Source organism: Phascolarctos cinereus, unplaced genomic scaffold (genome assembly GCF_003287225.1).
Source record: "Phascolarctos cinereus isolate Bilbo 61053 unplaced genomic scaffold, phaCin_HiC Scaffold_9;HRSCAF=440, whole genome shotgun sequence".
Lineage (NCBI taxonomy): Eukaryota > Metazoa > Chordata > Mammalia > Diprotodontia > Phascolarctidae > Phascolarctos > Phascolarctos cinereus.
In genome coordinates, this window is record NW_027556402.1 from 200,142,214 (window position 1) to 200,162,291 (window position 20,078).

General features: G+C 45.6%; 1 long non-coding RNA gene across 1 annotated transcript; it reads right to left on the bottom strand.

Annotated features, from left to right (window-relative positions):
* Window positions 1–862: 862 nt before the first annotated feature.
* Window positions 863–5,575, bottom strand: LOC110212264 (uncharacterized). The gene is made up of 3 exons (XR_002325618.2): window positions 4,576–5,575; window positions 2,632–2,698; window positions 863–1,120 (listed from the first exon to the last, which is right to left on the bottom strand). It is a non-coding gene; the product is annotated as an uncharacterized LOC110212264 (long non-coding RNA).
* Window positions 5,576–20,078: the final 14,503 nt, after the last annotated feature.

A 20,078-nucleotide genomic window follows, 5' to 3' on the forward strand; every position in this document is an offset into this window, starting at 1 on the left:
AAGGGTGGGAGGGACTGAAGAAGCTGTCAAGCCCAACCTTTTTATTTTACTGGTGGGGAGACCAAGGCTCAGAGAGATACAAGAGTTCCCTGACATTTCTATCCCACTAAGGTTTGCAAAGTACTTTGGAAATATGAGTGTCTCATTTGATCCTCACAGCCACCCTGGGAGAGAGATGGTGGTATCTCCATTTTACAGATCAGGAAACGGAGGTAGGTAGTGGTTAAATGACTCACCCAGGGTTACCCTGCTTGCTAAGTATCTGAAACTGGATTTGAACTCAGATTTTCCTGACTCCAGGGCTAGTGCTCTCTATCCACCGGGCCACCTAGCTGCCTCTAGCTTGCTCATGGCACACGAGGAGTACATGACAGAAGTAGAATTAGAACCCATGTACTCAAAGCTAGTTCTGCTACCAGGCTTACATTTCCTCATCTGTAGAATGTGGATAATGATCTTTGCCCCTGTCATGTTTTCACTGAAGATCAGATGAAACAATGTGCCTCTGAAAACAAAACATATCTGAATTATCTTTGTATCTCTCAGCACCTTGAGCAGTGTTTTGTGCGTAAGTGCTTGAAAAATCGTTGTTGAATAATGAATATAAAACGTTTTGTAAGCTCTGAAGCAACTTGTAAACAGTGAAGTGTCTTCTCCCTTGTATAGCACCTTGTAAACTGTGAAGTGCCTTATAAAATGGCCTAGTGCCTTGTAAATGGCAAAATGATTTGTAAACACTGAAACACCTTGTAAACTGTGAAGTTGGATCAGGCTGTTCTGTTCTTAACCTATTTCCTTTAGGAATCCAAGAGGGCAACATTTCCCTTTGCCCTCTCCCCAATTCCAGAGGCATTTCTGACGTTTTCCAAGGCCTTTATTTTGAGAACAGTTTCTAGTTGGTTTGTTGTAACTTTTTCTGTTTCTCTTCTTCCATTTATCCATCCGCGGAGTTTGAATTTCTTGTGCTTAGCTCATATGTTGTCATTGTTAGGGACCGGCTTCACCATCACTACCTCTTCAGGCCCCAGGGAAAGCTTCCAGGATCTGATGAACATTTATCCCACAGGTTCCTCAAACATCCAGGAATCCCCTAAAGGGATAGGGATGGGGCAGGAGTAGACTGTGGAGAGAGACAGATGAGAGAATGGTACAACCTGAACTTCTCCATCACTGGGATGGGAAAGGGACCCAACCCACCACCCCACTCCAGGGAGCAGGTGTGTCCAGGGTTGCATGAGCCTGGGCTCTCTCCCTTGGATTCTTGGGCAGGTCGCAGGCTGGGGCTCTAAACAGAGCCAGACTCACAAGAGTAGAGTCTAGAACCATGACATCTTCCGTGGCCTGCCCTGGCTCCCAGGTGGCTCCCACATACCTAGTATGGTGTCGACACCAAGGGACTTCCAGTGAAACAGCCGGCTGAGCCCGAATAACAATCTCCTCTGCTTCCCTTTGCCTCCCAAGTCACTCTCACTTATCAGCTGTGGCTCTTGTCTGCCCACTGATAGACCCACCCCTATGACCCCCCCCCCCTTCTTGGCATATCCTGCCCCCCTCCCCCTGTCTCTTAGGATCTGTTACTGTTAGAGTGACCTCTCCATTCCACCTCTCTCAGGGCATTGCTTGGGTGGGGGGGAGGGACCCAAATAGAGAGAAAATTCAGAGATTATTTCTGTTTTCCTGAAGGTCATGGCCTTGACCTTGAATTACCTCAGGCTTCCCAAAGCCCTCTTCCTAACATCATCTCTTTTGCAGTCCTTTTCACTCCTGCCATATTGGTCTTCTCATCCCTCAATACCCCATAGCTCCAGCTTATTCCTTTTTCTCAGGCTTTCCCTCACAATGTTCACCCAACTTGGATTATCTTCTGTGGTCCCTTCCTCTACCCCATCCTCTGTGCCCCTTTCCCCTTCCCCTCTTCCGGGCCTCTCTCAATCCTCTCCCCATCCCTGAAGCAGAACCCTGACATGGGAGTCCAGGAGACTGTCTTGCTAACCATGACTCTGCTACTTCTTGAAGTTATGTGAGCGTGGGCCAGTTTTTTACCTTCTTTGGGACTCAGCTTCCCCAATTGGGAAATGGGGATGATAGAGTCTTTGACAAGGTATGTTTTATAGATTCTATTTCATGTGGTCCTCAGATGGAGAAACTAAGAACCAGATAGAGAGGTGACATGACTTCAAAGTCACTCAGCCACTAAGGGGTCACTCCTATTTCCCTACTTTATGTTGCATTCCCTGCCTGCAGACTTGTAAAGCACTGTGTAAATGTGAGTTATTATTATTGTTGTTGTGGTTATTATTCTTGTGGTTGTTATTGTATGGGCAGTGGGACTCTGACACATTAGGGCTGAGAGATCCTGGGACAGGACGAAAAACTAGGGACATTTTTCTTCCCTGTTGCTGTTAAAAATAGGATTGGGCCTGACTTGGATAGGTTCAGCATAGAAGCGGGGGCATGACCTAAATGAGCATCTCCTCCCTGGGTGTCTAGCCAATGAGCCCCACAGGAAATATGCCTTCTTTTTTGCTCAGGCCCCCCTCAGAGAGAACCATGAAAACTTTCCTCAGAATCTCTTGGGACGGTTAATTTCCTTAAAAAATACATGATGTAATAGGAAGAAATCCAACTTACCCTTTGTCTGCCAGAAGAACCAACTATAACTCATCCCAGGCCAGCTGTTTACAAAGACTTAGAAATTCTGTAAGGAAATAAATGTCTAATTGTTTTTTTTTTGCCAGAGATCTGTGTATGTGTTTGTATGCATGTGTTTGTGTGCACATGTATACATGTATGTGTGCACATATATATGGGTATGCACACGTGTCTGTGTGTGTGTGTGTGTGTGTTGTGGAGGACCTGGGGGTGATGGTAGCCTCTCACCCCATGTGTCCATCATGCTGTCTCAGCCTCCTAGGGAGGCTTCAGTAGGGTCTGTATAGGTAGTTCATATTTAGACTTTAAAAAAAAGCTGCCCTACGGGGCAGCTAGGTGGCGCAGTGGATAGAGCACTGGCCCTGGAGTCAAGAGGACCTGAGTTCAAATGTGACCTCAGACACATAATACTAGCTGTATGGCCCTGGCCAAGTCACTTAACACCATTGGCTAGACCAAAAAAAAAAGTGTCCTAGCATGCTAGGGTCCTAGAGCTTGAACTGGACAGAACCTTAGAGGCCATCCTTGTGTAAAAGGGAGTGAGTGGGGTTCAGGGGAGCCCCCCCCAGATGTGCCCCTCAGGAGGGGTCACCTTCTGTCCATACTTGAATGTTAGGGTCCTTGTAGACTCTCATCCTATCATAGGATCATAGATTGAGAGTGGGAAGGGCCCCTTTGTTTTACAGAGAAGAAAACAGAGCCTCCCACCCCAGACTGTAAGGGGCAAAGTAGAGATTTAGGCTTCTGTACTTCTTCTCCAAGTTTAGGGCACTTTTCCATTAACTCATTGCTTCTTACAGTGGTAATATTGGCAGGTGAGAAAACTCACATGGGGGGGGGGATTAATTCAAGTCCATGTGCATCTCCGGAGTGTCTCAGGTGTGCTTGGAGCCTGGCCTCAGTTCTGATGTGATTGGGAGGAGGAGGAGGAAGAGGAGGAAGAGGAGGAGGAAGGGGGGAAGAAGAGAAGGAAGAGGAGAAGAAGAGGAGGAGGAATAGAAGGAGCAAGAGGAGGAGGAAGAGGGGGAGGAAGAAGGAAGAGGAGGAGGACAAGGAAGAAGAGGAGGAGGAGGAAGAGGAAGAGGAGGGGAAACTTTCTCCTTTTGAGGGCCTCCTAGTTCATTTGAAGAAATCTCCCCTCTCCCCTTTCCCCTCTCTCTCCTCCTAAAATAAGATAAATGTTTAGGAGACAAGCGCCAAAGAAATGGTCCAAACCAGCTCCTTTATTCTATAAATAGGACTCAGGAAGCCTTCCCATCATCCTCTGTCCCCAGGGGCTTCTTCCTTTGGCTTTTAGCAGCCTCACTGTTTGTCCCATTTTTTTCCCGCTAGCTCTTGGTTGTGCTAACCTCCCAATTGTCCCCAGAGTATGCCAAGACTAAGAGTAATTTGCTGGACTGGGCCTCCTTCCCTGAGGAATAATGGTTCAGCGCAGGCACTGCTGGTCCTGGTTCCAGGCATGCGCCCCCATTGTCCGGACTATGCCTTTACTCAGTGACTTGACCAGAACTTAAATCCAGGACTCTTTGCACATACCATGGTCATCTCGGCCAGATAACTCTGTATAGGGGCTCTCTCCCACCTTCAATGGCACCTCCAAATGATGTGGAGCCACTGGGACCCTCATTATCTTCCTCCTGTCTTCCCTATTGCTACTGATGCCGATACCATCCTCTGAGTCCCTTTTCTCCCCCAGATCCCACATTTAGTTGCGGACTCCTGTTGGTTCAACGTCTCAAAAATACCTTTCATTCATGTCTCCTCCTCTTCACTCCCAAATCCTGCAACCCGGGTGCAGGCCCCCATAGCCCCTCATCTAGATCATTGGAATACTCTCCTAACTGGTCCCCTGGCTAGGCCTTTTCTGCCCAGCCAGGGGCCCGCGGGCTCCCCGCTCTCATGCCCTCTTGTCCATATCCTCACCTTCCTATCTTGCCAGATCCCAAGACCTGGCTGACCACACCCGGTGTGTTCCGCCGAGCCCTTTCATGGGTGCACAGGGGTGCCAAGGAGAGCCAGCTCTCACAGTCAGTGGGAGTGTGGGCGCGAGACCACGTAGGTTTCCTTGGTTTTGTGCCGGCGTTTGCTGGACGTCCGGGCAGTGTGGGTCGAGCAGCTGCACGAGCACTTGGAGCATGACTGTCTGCTTCCACTGCCTCTGTTACCCCTGCTGCCTCTGCTTTCGCATTCATAGGTGCTGATGCAGACTTGTCGGCGTGACTTTGGGCACGAGCTTGGACTCGGGCTTGGGCTCGTGCGTGGGCTTAGGCTCGGGCTCGGGCTCGGGCTCGGGCTCGGGCTCGTGCAGGGGCTCGGACTTGTGCAAGGGCTTGGGCTTATGCAGGGGCTCAGGCTCGTGCATGGGCTTGGGCTCGTGCATGGGCTTGGGCATGGGCTTAGGCACGGGTTTGGGCATGGGCTTAGGCTCGTGCATGGGCTAGGGCATGGGCTTAGGCAAGGGTTTGGCGTTAGGCAAGGGCTTGGGCACGGGCTTGGGCACGGGTTTGGGCACAGGCACAGACACGGACATGGAGTTGGGCAAGGGCATGGATATGGAAACGGGCACGGGCACAGGTCTGGGCTCGGGCTCAGGCTCTGGCTCTGGCGCTGGCGCTGGCGCTGACGCTTGTACTTGCACGAGTAGGTGTGCGTCTCAGTGACGGTGTAGAATGGCTTGTTTGGGTTAAATGTGGTGCATATTGTCATCTTCATCATCCTGTAGTTTCCCTATGCGTGACCCGTGTTCAGAGGTAAAAGTTTTTGCTGTGGTGAATTAATTGGAAGCTCTATCTTTTTTGGTGTCCCGTGATGGATGGAGCCTCCCTGAGTGTTTTTAAGAGGCCCAAGTGGAGTGTTGCCAGGGGGCCCTGAGCCCTGGGACTAAATAGCAGGAGTGGGGGGGCCTGGAAAAGGGTAGACCATTGTTACCACATGCTATCTTATTTTACTCCCTGGGGTGGGGGAGGGGGAGGGGGAGAACATCATCACTAAGGGCCACCAATGAGAGCCTTTCTTTCTTGGCCAGAGACTCAGACCTCAGGAGGGGTTCAGGGCCACCAAGCAGGAAATCTGGGTTCCTTCCCTTCTCTCCCTTCCCAGGCTCAATCCTCTGGCGCTGGTGACTTGGGTGTGTTCCATCTTGATCCAAGCTTGGGCTGGGAGACAGTTGTGCTGAAGCTACAGGGGGAAATCCAGAAGATGGCAGATTCAGAGGAGGAAGACCAGGAGGCAGACGGAAGCTCATCAGCTTGCCATTTTTTGGCTTGGAAGAAACTGAGCTTGTTTAGCATGGAAATTAGAAGCTGGTCCGGGTGATGTCTTCAAGAATCTGAAGGGCTTTCATCCTGTGAAAGGGCCGTCGCTCTGTTTGGGCCTCTCCCCTACTCTGTGATGCACTCCCTACCTCACAGACTTGTGAAGGCCCCCGATAGTACTAGGAGTAAATGGGTAGAAAGGAGGAGGTGGCAGATTTAGCCTCTGTATAAGGTAGAACTTTCCAAAAGCAGAATGAGCTTTCTTGGGCTGCAGAAAATTAGTTTTCTATCACCGGAAGTCTTCCAGAACAGGCTGGGTAGCTCCTTCCAGGGTATGCAACAGAGGGGATAACTGCTCGGGGTACTGCTTGGAATAGACGCCTTCCAAGGTCCCACTCCTCTCTGAAATGCTTCAGTTTGATGGCTAAGTATAAGCTGCAGTGTGTCATGGGGGAGAACAGAGCTGGCTTCTGAGTCAGAGAAGCCTGCCCCTCCCCTCCCCAATTCATGGACCCTCAACAAGGCACTCAGCTTCTCAGAGACTCCTGGAGATTTTTTTAAGAACAGTCTAGAAAGGAAGGAGCACCAGCTCTGGGATCGGAAGACCTGGGTTCAAATCCCTACTCTGGTGCTGACTCACCTAGGGGATCTTAGGTAAGCTGCTTTCCCTCCCCGGGGTTCAGCTTCTCTCTAAAAGGGAGAGGTTGGACTAAAATGCACCATCCAGCTCTAGGGCTGTGAGTTGTATGTTTCAGACCTGCGTGAGTGCAGGGAGTTTCTTCAATCTGGAGTTCCTTTAACCAAGGGACTTGTAAGGTCTTTAAACATCAATAAAAGGACAATAGCAACTCACATTGCTTCGGTGTTTTTTTGTTTTTGATCAATGCGAAGACATTTAGGGGCCTCCTCTCATGTTACATAACATTCTTGTGTTCTTCAATAGTTATTTGGTGTCCCAGCAGTTCTGCCCCACCTTGCAGAGCTTCCTCACTATCCTCATCTTTGAAGTGGGCAGAATTACCTCTGCCCTGGCCTGCCTTGTAGACTTGTCACAAGAATCCACTTTGCAAAGTGCAGACAACCTTTAAGCTCTGGGGGCATCCGGTCTGCCCCGACACGGGTATGGGCATGGACATTGCACCCAGATCCCCTGAGATGGAGGCATTCATGTGGGAGATATCTTGCCAAGGATCTGCTTCTGGGAGAAGATATTTTGTATTCCCCTACATGTGGGGTGAGAGTAGCCTTTTCCATGTGCTGCTTAGGCAGAACCAGCTGTGTCATTAAAACTACCACCTGGGGATAATCTGTCTGTCACTCACAGCCCCACCAGCAAAAATGAACTAAGCTGAGGGGGCGGGGCAGTGGTTGGGGGCTCCCTTCCCCCTTCCCCCTTTAAGACCTGTGGCCCCCAGAACTGGGCTTGAGGTTTTTGTCTGTTTTGTTTGTCCATTTCAGTTCTAGGCCTAGATGTTGTGGGCCTAAGAGCTTGAGTTAGAGACTAAGCTTGGGCTACTGCCAGGTCACCAGGGAAAACCTGACAAGCCAGCGTGCCTGGGCCCCTGCCCGGGCCTCAAACTTTGGACTTGGAACTTGGGAGGACTATGTTATATAGGAACTGAGCTAAATTATGTGTGCCTAATCTCTCTCCCTCCCCAGAGCCTGAGGTGGCAGAATGGGGATTATGCTCCAATTTGGTGTGGGTGGGGATGATTTATATATTTGTTTTTTATAACTTTGAAATAAGTATTCTCTTTTTTTTAGGCTAATCTGACTGTTAAATGGTTAAATGGAACGGGGATACAGGAAACCCCTAAAATTTGGAGAACACAATCAATGGGAGCTCGAGTTAATGCCCACAAGAAATGACACTGCCCCCCTACCCCCTTGAGGGTACATCCTGGGAGAACAGTGAAATGTAACATACCTGGCCTTGAGGCAGTGGGGGACAGGGTAGTCACGGTCACACTTTAGTTACACGCCTTCACATTTCAAAACAACGTCTTTGAACTGCTCTGGGGCAGGACTGAGCTAGTCTGGTGGGTATAGATTTGGTGCTGAAAGAGACCTGAGAGGCCATTGAGTCCAATCCCTTCATTTTATAGATGAAGTAAAGGAGACCTGGAGAAATTAAGTGACATCTGGGATACCGTTTGGTATATCTAGAATGTCCCCAGTTCTCACTGAGAAATTATGGGAAATTGTCAAAAATTTCACAGGTATTGTAGGATTTAGAGTTGGGAGGCCTCCTTTAGGGATCACCATTCCCTTCTTTTTATAGATGATGACAGAACTGAGGCCAGAGAAGGGAAGAGCCTTGGTGTTAAATAACTGAGCCTCAAAACACAATCATAATTGTAACTGGTTAATTCCAGGTGACTGTAGGGTGTTTCAGGTGTATATAATGTGTTTAATCCTCTCCAGTCTTTCAAGACTCATCCCAAGTCCTGCCTCATTCAATTCAGTGGGGGACCTATTATTATTAAGGTCCTATACTGTGCCCTCTGGGAATACAAAACTGTTCACCCGGGAGGAGTCTCTTCTACAGACTCACTCTTCCTCTGATCTTTGTTTAATAGACTTGGGCCCTGCAACTTGGGGGTGTTGGACTGGGGGAGAATGGCCCATTGTTACCACATCCTACCCAGCCCCAGCAAACTCCCTAGGATTGGGAGTAGGGGAGAGGCTCTTTGCCAAGAGGTTTCTATGATTCCATAATGGAGTTCAAAAAAGTTCTCTTACTAGCTGTGTAACCTTGGGCTTTGGTGGTATCAGAGGAAATAGGGCTTGGAGGAAACCAAGAATGGAAAAAAAAAGTGAAGTGATTTATCCAAGGTCACATAGGTATCAAATAACAGAGCTGGGATCACGCCCAGTTCTCTGACTCCAAATCTTGCCACCACACCAGGCATAAACTCAATAAAGGTTTGGTGAATGAATCCTAGAATCCTAGAATTTAGCTGAAAGAGGTTCCAGGGGCATAAAATTTAACCTATGGGTTGGCCCTGAGTACCCGAAAAGGAATTTCCTCAATGACAAGATTTCTTTTTTTAAAAAAAAAAATTTCATTTTTCTCAATTATGTGTGAAAAATTTTTTTTAGCTTTTTTTCCCCAGTAAGATGTATTTATTTGTTTTCAACATTCACTTTGACAAGATTTTGAGTTCCAAAGTTTTTCACTTCTTGCCCCTCCCCCACCCCAAGACAGTGTACATTCTGAATACTCATTCCCCTAATCTTCCCTCCTTTCTATCAACCCCCCCCACCTTCTCTTATCCCCTTCCCCTTCTGTTTTCCTGTAGGGCAGGATAGATTTCTATACCCCATTGCCTGTACATCTTATTTCCCAGTTGCATGTAAAAACAATTTTTAACATTTGTTTTTAAAACTTTGGGTTCCAAATTCTCTCCCTTCTTCCCACCCTACCCACCCTCATTGAGAAGGCAAGCAACTCAGTACAGGTTATACATGTCATGCAAAACTCTTCCACAGTACTTATGTTGTGGAAAAACTAACTATATTTCCCTACATCCTATCCAGCCCCCCCCATTCTATTCTCTCTTTTGACTCTGTCCCTCCTCAGAAGTGTTTGCTTCTGATTAGCCCCTCCCCCAGTCTGCCCTCCCTTCTGTCACCCCCCCCCCATCCCTTTCCCCCTATTTTCCTGTAGGGTAAGATAGATTTTCATACCTAATTGAGTGTGTATGTTATTCCCTCCTTAAGTCAAATCTGATGAGAATAAGATTCACTCATTCCCTCTCACCTTCCCCCACTTCCCCTCCCACTGTAAAAGCTTTTTCTTGTCTGTTTTAGGTGAGATAATTTACCCCATTCTACCTCTCCCTTTCTCCTTCTCCCAATATAATCCTCTCTCACCCTTTAATTTTATTTTTTAAATATCACCTCTTCATCTTCAACTTACCCGTGCTCTCTATCTATCTATAGATATATATAATTTTTCCCTCTAACTACCCTAATACTGACAAAGGTCTCATGAGTTACAAATATCATCTTTCTGTTAACATTAGCTTTTAAAAATTTTGAGTTCCAAATTCTCTCTCCCCTTCCTCCTTCCCCTCCCCCTTGAGAAGTCAAGCAATTTGATATAAATTATACATATGAAGTCACGCAAAACATATTAGCCATGTTGCAAAAGAAAACATAGACAAAAAATCAAACCAAGAAAAATAAAGTAAAAAAGTATGCTTCAATCTGCACTCAGAGTCCATCAGTTCTTTCTCTGTAGGTGGATAGCATTTTTCATCTCAAGTCCTTTGGGAGTTGTCTTGGATCATTGTATTGCTAAGAATAGCTAAGTCATTTATAGTTAATCATCGCAGAATATTGCTGTTACTGTGTACAAAGTTCTCCTGGTTCTGTTGACTTCACTCTGCATCAGTTCATATAAGTTTTCCCAGGTTTTTCTGAAACCATTTCTTATAGCACAACAGTATTCCATCACAATCACATGCCACAACTTATTCAGCCATTCCCCAATTGATGGGCATCCCCTCAATGTCCAATTCTTTGCCACCACAAAAAGATCTGGCAGAGGTTCTTAACCTGGGTCACAGGAACCCGTTTTTGGAAAGGAACTGGAAGGGGACTTAGAGGTCATCACGGTAAAGAGGAAACGGAGTGCTTCCTTTAAAGTTGAGCAGGTGGCAAGTAACGGCAGAGTCTGGATTTATGCCTAGGTCTTCTGATTCCAAATCCGAGGTCCTTTTCTGCCCCCTGCCCCAATCATTGTTAACCTTAGATGATCATGCCTCATTCTAGGGCTATGTATTTGTGAGGACACTGACCACCTGAAGAGGGGGATGAGGGCACTCAAGGGCTATCTGAGAAACAACTGGAAGACCAGCAGATGTTTAAATGGTTTAGAGAAGATCAGCCTTGGTGGGGACCTAATAGCTAGTTTCAAGTATTCGAATTGCTTGGCTTCTCAAGGGACTAGGGGAAGGGGGAAGGGAAGAAAGAATTTGGAACTGAACATTTTAAATAAGTGAATGTTAAAATTTTTTTCACATGTACTTGAGAAAAACAAAATAAATTTTTCAATTTTTTCTTTAAAGAAATCTTGTCATTGAGGAAATTCTTTTTCAAGTACTCAGGGCCAACCCATAGGTTAAACTTTACGACCCTGGAATCTCTTTCAGCTAAATTCTAGGATTCATTCACCAAACCTTTACTGAGTTTATGTGTGATGTGGTGGCAGTTTGCTTGGCCTCAGAAGGCTTAGAACTGGGAGTGAAGGATGGGTTGCCACAGATTAACAGAATTTCCCTAGATTAAAAGAAACACTTTCTAATACTCAGAACTATCAAAGAGTGAACTTGCTGGCCACAGGAGGGGGAGAAGAGGGGTGTTGGAGGCCCTGGTGCTTTGCATGGTAGGTAGTGGTAGTTGGGGAGTTTGGGGGCTGACTATGAGCTTCCACTTTTTTAAACACCAGCAGCAGCGAGCCTTTGCCTTCTCCTCCAGTCGCTGTCTAGCAGGTCAGTCCTTCCCTCTGACTCCTGAGTGTGCATTTGCCCTCTCAGCCATGCTGCTCTGGAAGGAGATAGCCCCTGGCCTCGGGTTTATGGTTCTGGAATCTGAGACTGCAAGTGCAAAAGGCATTTTGTGCGATCATTCAGCCCCCTTCACCCTCAACACCCACCCAAGAGCTTCCGCTTCTTCCGGTTGTATAGGATAAAACTTAGAACCCTTTTGCCTGCTAGGACTGGTCTCCTGCAGCCTAGCTCCATCCTACTTTTCTACCCTCATCGCCTCCTGCTCTCATTCGCTCTGTGTTCTGACTAGCCAGCCCTCAATCTCAGCCTGCCCTTTCTCCATCCATACAGGCTCTCTTCCATGTCTGAAGCCCACGCCCTCCTGATCTGACCCTGGTTGAAATCCTTTTCTTCTTTCAAGGTCCAGCTCAGGCTTCCTTCATGAAGTTATCTCTGATTCCTGCTCCCCATGTGAAGGTGATCTCTCCCTCCTTGGGTTTTCTCAAAGCTCATTATCTGCATCTCTCCTTTGTCCCCGTTTCCTTCTACCATTCTTTGTTCACATTGAATTGCCCCCCCCAACAGATACATACACAAACACACAGACACTCCTACCTCCAAAGTGTGCGTATGTTATGAGCTACGGGTGCTTACATACTCTGGAGGTGAGCGTTATCACTAAACGTCTTTCTCTTCTTCCTGGGAAATGCCCAGACATTCTCCTCCTATTAAGATTCCTTGAGGGTAGACATCCCCCCAAGCTCATCTCTGTATCCCCAGGCTGGGCACACCCTGAACAGAGGACTGAACCAGTGATGTCATTGGTATAAGGAATTCCTAATTGATTGATACCAGTGCAGATCGATGCCTTCTTTGCCACTAAAAGTATTAGAGTTGCCCAATGTAGAGAGGTTAGGTGCCTTGCCTAGGGGGACAGCTTGAGCCCAGGTCTTCCTGGCTTCCCTGTACCTAATGGGTGCTTAATGTTTGTCAAATTGAAATGAGTCCGATTTAGCAGTTCAGTCCCTCTGGAAGACTGGACAGGATGAGAGCTGGACCAATGATGAGCCAGAAGTTAGAACAAGCTAATACAACCCACAGCTGTGTCTGTAGGTGATCCTGGAATCTTAGAACCTCAGACTGTAGATTAAAGAGGCCTCTGAAGGCATGTAGTCCAACCTCCCTTTCAGGGAATGCATCCCCTCCACAACCACTGAGTTTCACTTGAACACTAACGTTGATGGGAAACATCTGGGTGGTACAGTGAATAGGATATTGGGCCTGGAGTCAGAAAGACCTGAGTTCAAATCCACCCTTAGACACTTACTAGCTATGTGACCCTGGGCAAGTCACTTGACCACTGCCTGCCTCAGTTTCCTCCAATTGTAAAATGGGGATAATAATAGCACCTACCCCTCAGGGTTGTTGTGAGGATTAAATTAATTAAATTAAATTAATTAAAAGAGGATTAAATTAAATACTTATAAATCATTTAGCACAGTGCCTGGGCATAGTAAGCTCTCAATAATGCCTGTTTCTTTTCTTTCTTACAAGGCAGATGTATTATGAAGTTCTTCCTTGAGTTTTGGCAGACTATGGCTTTGTGGCAATACTGACCCCTCCTTGAAAGTTCGTTGAGCCTGACCCTCTTACTTGAAGCTCCCATGGGGCAAAGTAGTTTGTCTAATCTGGGCCTAACTCCTGGTGAGAGAGAGTTCTCCCTTTTCAAAGTTCTCCTCTCCTTTTCCCTTTGCCTTTCTCTTGGTCTCTTGAGTATAGTTATTTGTGCACATGCCTCCCTCCCTCTATCCCCAACCTACATTCTGTCCCCACAGTCCCCTTGCCCATTAGATTGAAAAGGCCTTGAGAGAGACTGTGCCATATCCAATAGGAGGTGCTTGGCACATGTTTGTTGAATGAATAATGATTGAATGGATGGAAAGTGATCCTTGGGAATATTGTAAACACTCCTAAGAAGCTGCCTTTAAAATGAGGGGAACCTAGCCAGGCTAGGCTGTGTGTCTGTGTATGTGTATATGTGTGTGTTTGTGTGCGCATGTATGTATGTATATGTGTGTGAATATGTGTATGAATGTGCATGTGTGAACATATGCATGTAAACATGTATCTACATGTGCATGTATGTATATATGCAAGTATGATGTGTGTATGTATGCATGTGTGTTTGTGTGTGTGAGTGTGTGTATGTATATGTGTGCATATGTGTACAGGTATGTGTGTGTGTATGAGTGTGGGCAGTGGGGGGTAACTGTGGGGCCTCCACCCCTTGAGGGGCTAATGATGCTTAATGATACTTGGGCACTTAGATGAATCTTTTATCTTGCGATCTCAAAGTCCCCATCAAATCTCTTCAGGGGTCGGGGCACTTGTGAAGTGATGCTTGGGTTTCCTTTCTTCTTCTTCATCCCTGGGGGAGCAGACATCTCTGCTCAGGTGAGGGCTGATAGCATAGACACAAAGCGCTGCTGCTGGCTCAGGCCCAGCTCACAAAGTGGGGCCTGTTTCTATAAGCAGGATCCTGAGGAGGCTGCCCTCTTCCCCAGGTCTCTTCCATTCGTCCTGGAGTTAAAATGGCACAGTTGGAAGGAGCTTTGCCTTGCCGTCATAAGCTTTGGGTGTAAATCCTGACTCTGTCACTTATCAATTGTGTGACCTTGAGCAAGTCATTTTTAGCCTCCCTGGGCCTCCATTTCATCATCTTTAAAATGAGGAATGCACTCTATCCCTCCCAGGGCTTTGTAAGCCTGAAAAAGCTATCAAAATATGGATTATTATTATTCTTACTACTACCTGGAATGCCCCATTATCTCTTCCTTCCTTTCTTTGGGTTCTCCACTCTTTCCTCTGTCTTTTTAGGGCAGTGGGCTCCTTCTTAGTGCCAAAGGGGCAGCTTTTCTGGTGCCCCCATAGTCTCTGGAGAGTGGGAGGGATGCTGTGCCTAGATATCTCACCCCGTGGAGGATGAAGTGTCTGGGGGCACGCCTGTCCTCACCCAGGTGCTCAGTGTGACCCTTGCTGCACGTTGGAGCTTTGGGCCCCAGGATGATAGATTTTAAGTTGGAAAGCATCCCATTTTACAGATGAAGAAACTGAGGCTGACATGGGGTGCCCAAGGTCAAAGGCAGCTAGGTAGTATGGACAATTGAGTGCTATTCTTGGAGTCAAAAACCACTCGATTTCAAATCTTCCCCCAGGCTCTGACCAGCCATGTGACCCTGGGAAAGTCACAGCTTCTCTGAACCTCAGTTCTCCTCATCTGTAGAATGAGGATATTCTCAGTACTTACCTTTCAGGGTTGTTGTGAGGACCAGGTGAGATAAGAATATGTAAAACGTGCTGCAAACCTTAAGGCCCCGTAGAAATGTTAGCTGGGAGTAAAAGGACAAAGCCAGCATTTGAATCCAGGACCTCTGCTCCCAAATCCAGGGCCCTTTCCACTGCACCACACTGAATTGAAGAAGATGCTGAGCACCCCCATCTGTAAAATAGGGTTAATTTCCCCTGCCTTGTCTAACTCTCAAAGTGGTGGCATTCATCAATTCATTAGTTAGTTAATTCATGCTTTCAATAGACATTCATTAAGCAGCAGTTATAGATAGGCCGTTGTGTTAAGACACAGAGAGAAAGGTAGAGATGGATGGGTTTGTCTGCTCTCAGAGCCCTCAGACTAGGAGGGAGAAGTAAGAGATAAACAGATATAACAAATGCAACTGCAAGGGTGTACTGGGAAGTGGTTAGCAACCAGTGCTCAAAAAAAAAAAAGAACCTTGACACTAAATTTTAATTTGCATTATTAACATTTTCTCCATAATTTCCCAAGTCTAGCCAAACAACAAAACAATAAATCAAGCTCTGATTTTTAGTGTTTGCTGATTTCCCAAGTGCAAATGTTCATACTGCAGGTTTCACAATCAGCTCTAGCTATGAGCTGACTCCAGCACACCCCTAGCAGAATGGGATCAGAGCCATAGAGAGGTGGATACTTGGTATTTCTGTAGATCCACTATCTGTTTTTCTCTCTCTGATGTGGTCACTTCCCTCCATTGGTGATAGCTGACGATGAGCTTCAGACGGCCTCAGGTTCACTGGGCCAATAAGTGTTACAGTCAAGATTTTCAGCCCTTCTTTTCTCGGCCCATTCTTGCCCATTCCATTAAAGCCTCCATGGACTTTCTGTGTTCTAGGGTTTAAAAAAATTCGCTGGGTACCAGTATTAACATGTGTGTAGAATGTTAAGAGAAAGACAATAATAGTAACTCACATTTCTTCCTACATTCCTTCCTTTTATGTTTTATGAAAAAACCAAAACCAAAAACTTCCCTCCCAAGAATTGTGCGAGAGAGAACATAGTGTCACATGTTTAGAGCTAGAAGGAACTTTAGAAGCCATGAGTCTAAACCTCCCTCCACCTTCATTTTACATATTAGGAAACTGAGGCAGAGTGGTAAGATGCCATAAAAATTCATACTCTCAATTTTCAAATGAGGAAACTGAGATGAAGTCTCTTGTCTAAAATAACACAGTTAATAAGGGTCAGAGTGGGAAATATAAGCCAGGATGTAACCATTATTCTTTCCATGAGATCACAAAGAAAGCCCTTTGGAGTTCAGAAGAGGGGAAGATTACACTGAGTTTGGGGAGGGGATTGAAGGAAGGGTTTGAGAATCTGAGAACGCTTTGTGGTGGCAGTGACATTGGAACTGGGCCTTGAAGGATGGAGGCATTTCAACAGATGGAGAGAATGGGGAGGAAGGAGAAGAGAAGGAAAATTCTAGGCATAGAGGACCAAGTGAACAAAGACATGGAGGCAGAAGATCAAGGGATATGTTTGAAGACAGGAGTTGCCCTGTTTAGACAGAACAGAGACATCCAATCCCATTCTCTTTTCCTTTCACCCAGTCTCTGACAATGAGGTGTCCCTTTCCATTGTCAAGTTCAAACTCTTGACATGTGCTCTTGATCCCATCTTCTTCCATCTTCACCAGTAGATTGTACCCTCAAGCATTTCCCTTCTCTCTCCAATCTTCAATCTTTCCCCATCTACTGGCTCCTTCCACATGGCCTTCAAATATGGCCAAGTGTTGCCAGTTCTTAAAACTCCTTCACTAGACCCCACCATCCCTTCAAGCTATTTTTTTCAATGTGTGTGCATATCTCTGTAGATCTATCCAATCTCCTTGCTGTCTCCCTTGTTAGAAGGTAAGATCATTGCGAGGATTGTTTCATGCATGGTATTTGGGTTTTTTTTCAGCAATAAAATATTTTTTAATTAAGGTATGTACATTTTTAGACATAATACTATTACAAACTTAATAGACTACAGTGTAATGTAAACATAACTTTTATATGCCTTGAGAAACCAAAAAATTTGTGTGACTTGCGTTATTGTGATATTAACTTTTTGAGGTGGTCAGGAACTGAACCTGCAGTATCTCCAAGGTATGCCTGTATTAGATTAGATTGGAGTGAGCAAACTATTATATTTAAAAATGTAAAAAATATCCTTAACTCCTACCCATACAACAACCATACATCGTATTTGTAAGACATAGTGGATGCTTAATAAATATCCATGGATTGATTGACTTCTTGGAGGAGGTGGCACATGAAGGAAGGTAAAGAATCTGAAAGGCAGGGATAAGGAAAGAATTCATCCCAGGCAACATTTTTGAAATGCCTGCTCTGTGCAAAGTCCTATCACTGGTATGTAAAGGTGGAAAAATCAAACAGTCCCTGCCTTTAAGGAGGTTATAGTCTAATGGGGTAGATGAGGGGCTGTAATGTATACAAGTAACTGTTATACAAGGTAGAATAGGGACTTTAAAAAAAAATCCAATTTTATTTTATTTAAAGGTCCATGTTCTTTTCCCCTTACCATTGTGAAAGCAAGAAAACAACAAAATCTCTTATGAAAACGTATGGTCAAGCAAAAAAAAAAAAATTCCTGCATTGGCCATGTACGAATATGCCTCAATGTGGGTCTGAGTCCATCACCTCTTTATCTGGAGGTGGGAACCTGTTCCATCATGAATCCTCTGGAATTGTGGTTTATCAGAGCTCTTCAGTCTTTCTAAGTTGTCTTTACAATATTGTTATCATATAAATTCTTCTAGTTCTGCTCACCTCACTCTGTACCAGTCCATACAAGCCTCCCTGGTTTCTGTGGAATCATCCCCTTCATCAATTCTTACAGCACAATAGTATTCCACTACATTCATATGCCATAATGTATTCAGCCATTCCCCAATGTATGTATGTTCTGTCAGTTTCCAGATCTTTGCTATTGCAAAAAGAGCCACTACAATTTTTTTAAAATATATAGATCCATTTGCTCTTTCTTTGATCTCTTTAGGGCATAGACTATGGGTCAAAGGGTATGCACAGCTTAACAGCTTTTGCGGCATAGTTCCAAATTGCTTTCCAGAATGGCTGGACCAGTTCACAGCTCAACCAATAGTGCCTGTTTTCCCACAGTCCCTCCACCATCTGTCATTTTCCCTTTTTTTTTTTTGTCAACTTTGCCAATCTGATGGGTGTAAGGTGAAACCCCAGTATTGTTTTAATTTTCATTTCTTTAATTAATAGTGATTTAGAACATTTTTATATGGCTATTGATAGCTTAGATTTCCTTCTCTGAAAACTGCCTATTCATATCCTTTGATCATTGGAGAATGACTTATTCTTATAAATTCAAAACAGTTTTCCATGTATCTTAGAAATGAGATCTTTAACAGAGAAATTTGAAGTAAAGATTCCACCCCACCCCAATTTTCTACTTCTCTTCTAATTTCATCTGGGTTGGCTCTGCTTATAAACAAACTTATTCATGTTATATAATCAAAATTGTTCATTTTATCTTCCATGAACCTCTTTGTTTCTTGCTTGGTCATGAACTCTTCCCTCAGCCATAGATCAGACAGGTATTTTCCTCCATATAGCAGTAATTCTTAACCCAGAGCGCATAAATGGATTTTTGGGGCCCAGTGAACTTGTTTTTATTAGTATTTTAATAACAAATATTATTTTATTTTAAGAATATTAAGTTTGTTTTATAAATATTTTAAGAGATATATAATTGATTTTCTTTGTATTTCACTTTATGCATTTAAAGACTAATTATTCTGAGAAGGGGCCCATTAGACTGCCCAAAGGGTCTATGATACACAAAAAGGTCAAGAACCTTGGAGTTAGAGTGTACTGAAGTAAAAAATGAAATGCTTTGGTGGAAAAAAGATTTTATTTGACTGGGTTGAGCTAGATGGACTGTCTCTACAGCTCCAATTTACTAACTCATTGTGAAATCTCCATGTCACCTTGAGCCCAGTGTACAGCCTGCTGTCCACAGGTTTGGGTCCCTGGCCCTGACACTTTGGGTTCTCAGGAACCTTGGGGCTGGGAGCTGTGGAGGGGCTCTCTGCCAAGCTCAGGCCCTCCCCCCCCCCCAGGCAGAACGGTGGGGCCAGGGCCCAGGGCCAGCTCTCCGGCTGGTTTCACTCCCCAGGTTTCTGTCCAAATCCAACTTGCTGATTCTTGGTGGGGAAGAGCTCAGAAAGCGGTGGATAATTGCTGTTGCGGATGATGGTGGTGATGATGATAATAACAGTGATAATAATTACTGTTCTTTAGAAGCCTCTAAAGGCTTCCCTAACAACTACCAGGGGTTGCACCCACATGGCATTGCGGTGAGATCAGCCCATGAATCAGAGGCGTGGGGGTGGCATTGCCCTTTGATCCAGGCTAGCAGTTGAAAGGATCTCGTGTACTGTGCCATGGAAGCAGGTTGGGGGTCGTAGTGGGTGACCAGTATGCAGCCAGGGTGGTGTGATGGGAATGGGGGGGCACTGGACTAGGGGTCGGTAGACCTAGGTTCCAATCCAGGTTCTGGTTCTTATTAGCTGTTATGGGACTTATTAGGCAAATTACTCACCTCTCAGGACCCGAGTTATGCCACAGGTAAAAGAAGGGCTGTATTAGGTGGTCTCTGAGGTCCCTTCCTATTCCAACAGTCTTTCAATAATAATAACTGATATGGTCACAGCACCTCATCAGATGCTTCCTTCAACTGCTGGCCTGTTGTCATTCTACCCTCATCCTTAACAATGAGCTAATAGCTCACAGAGCTTCACTGATTTATTCGAGGTCACGTAGTCAATAAGCAGCAGAGGGTGGATTGGGACCCAGGGCTCCAGACTCCAAATACAACACTTTTTTCACTTTCACACTCTGCATCTCTGTTGTTGTTCAGTTGTTTCAGTTGCGTCTGATTCTTCATGACCCCTTTTTGGGTTTTCTTGGCAGAGATACTGGAGTGGTTTGCCCTTTCCTTCCCCAGCTCATTTGACAGATGAGGAAACTGAGGCAAACACTGTGACTTGCCCTTGGGTCGCACAGCTAGGAAGTATCTGAGGCCAGATTTGAATTCAAGAAGTCAGGTCTTCCTGACTCTAGGCCCAGCACTCTAGCTACCGTGCCACCCAGCTACCTCCCTATAAAAGGCTAGAAACCAGTGATTTTGCTGAGAAAAGGCCTGGTTTATTTGCCAGCCTGGTGAGTGTTTCCACAGATGTCGGAAGTATGGTCTGTAGCTTCCAAACCATCGGAGAGATGCTCTCTGTTTCCCAAGGTGGCGAAGCTAATCCATACAGGAGTTCGGGTT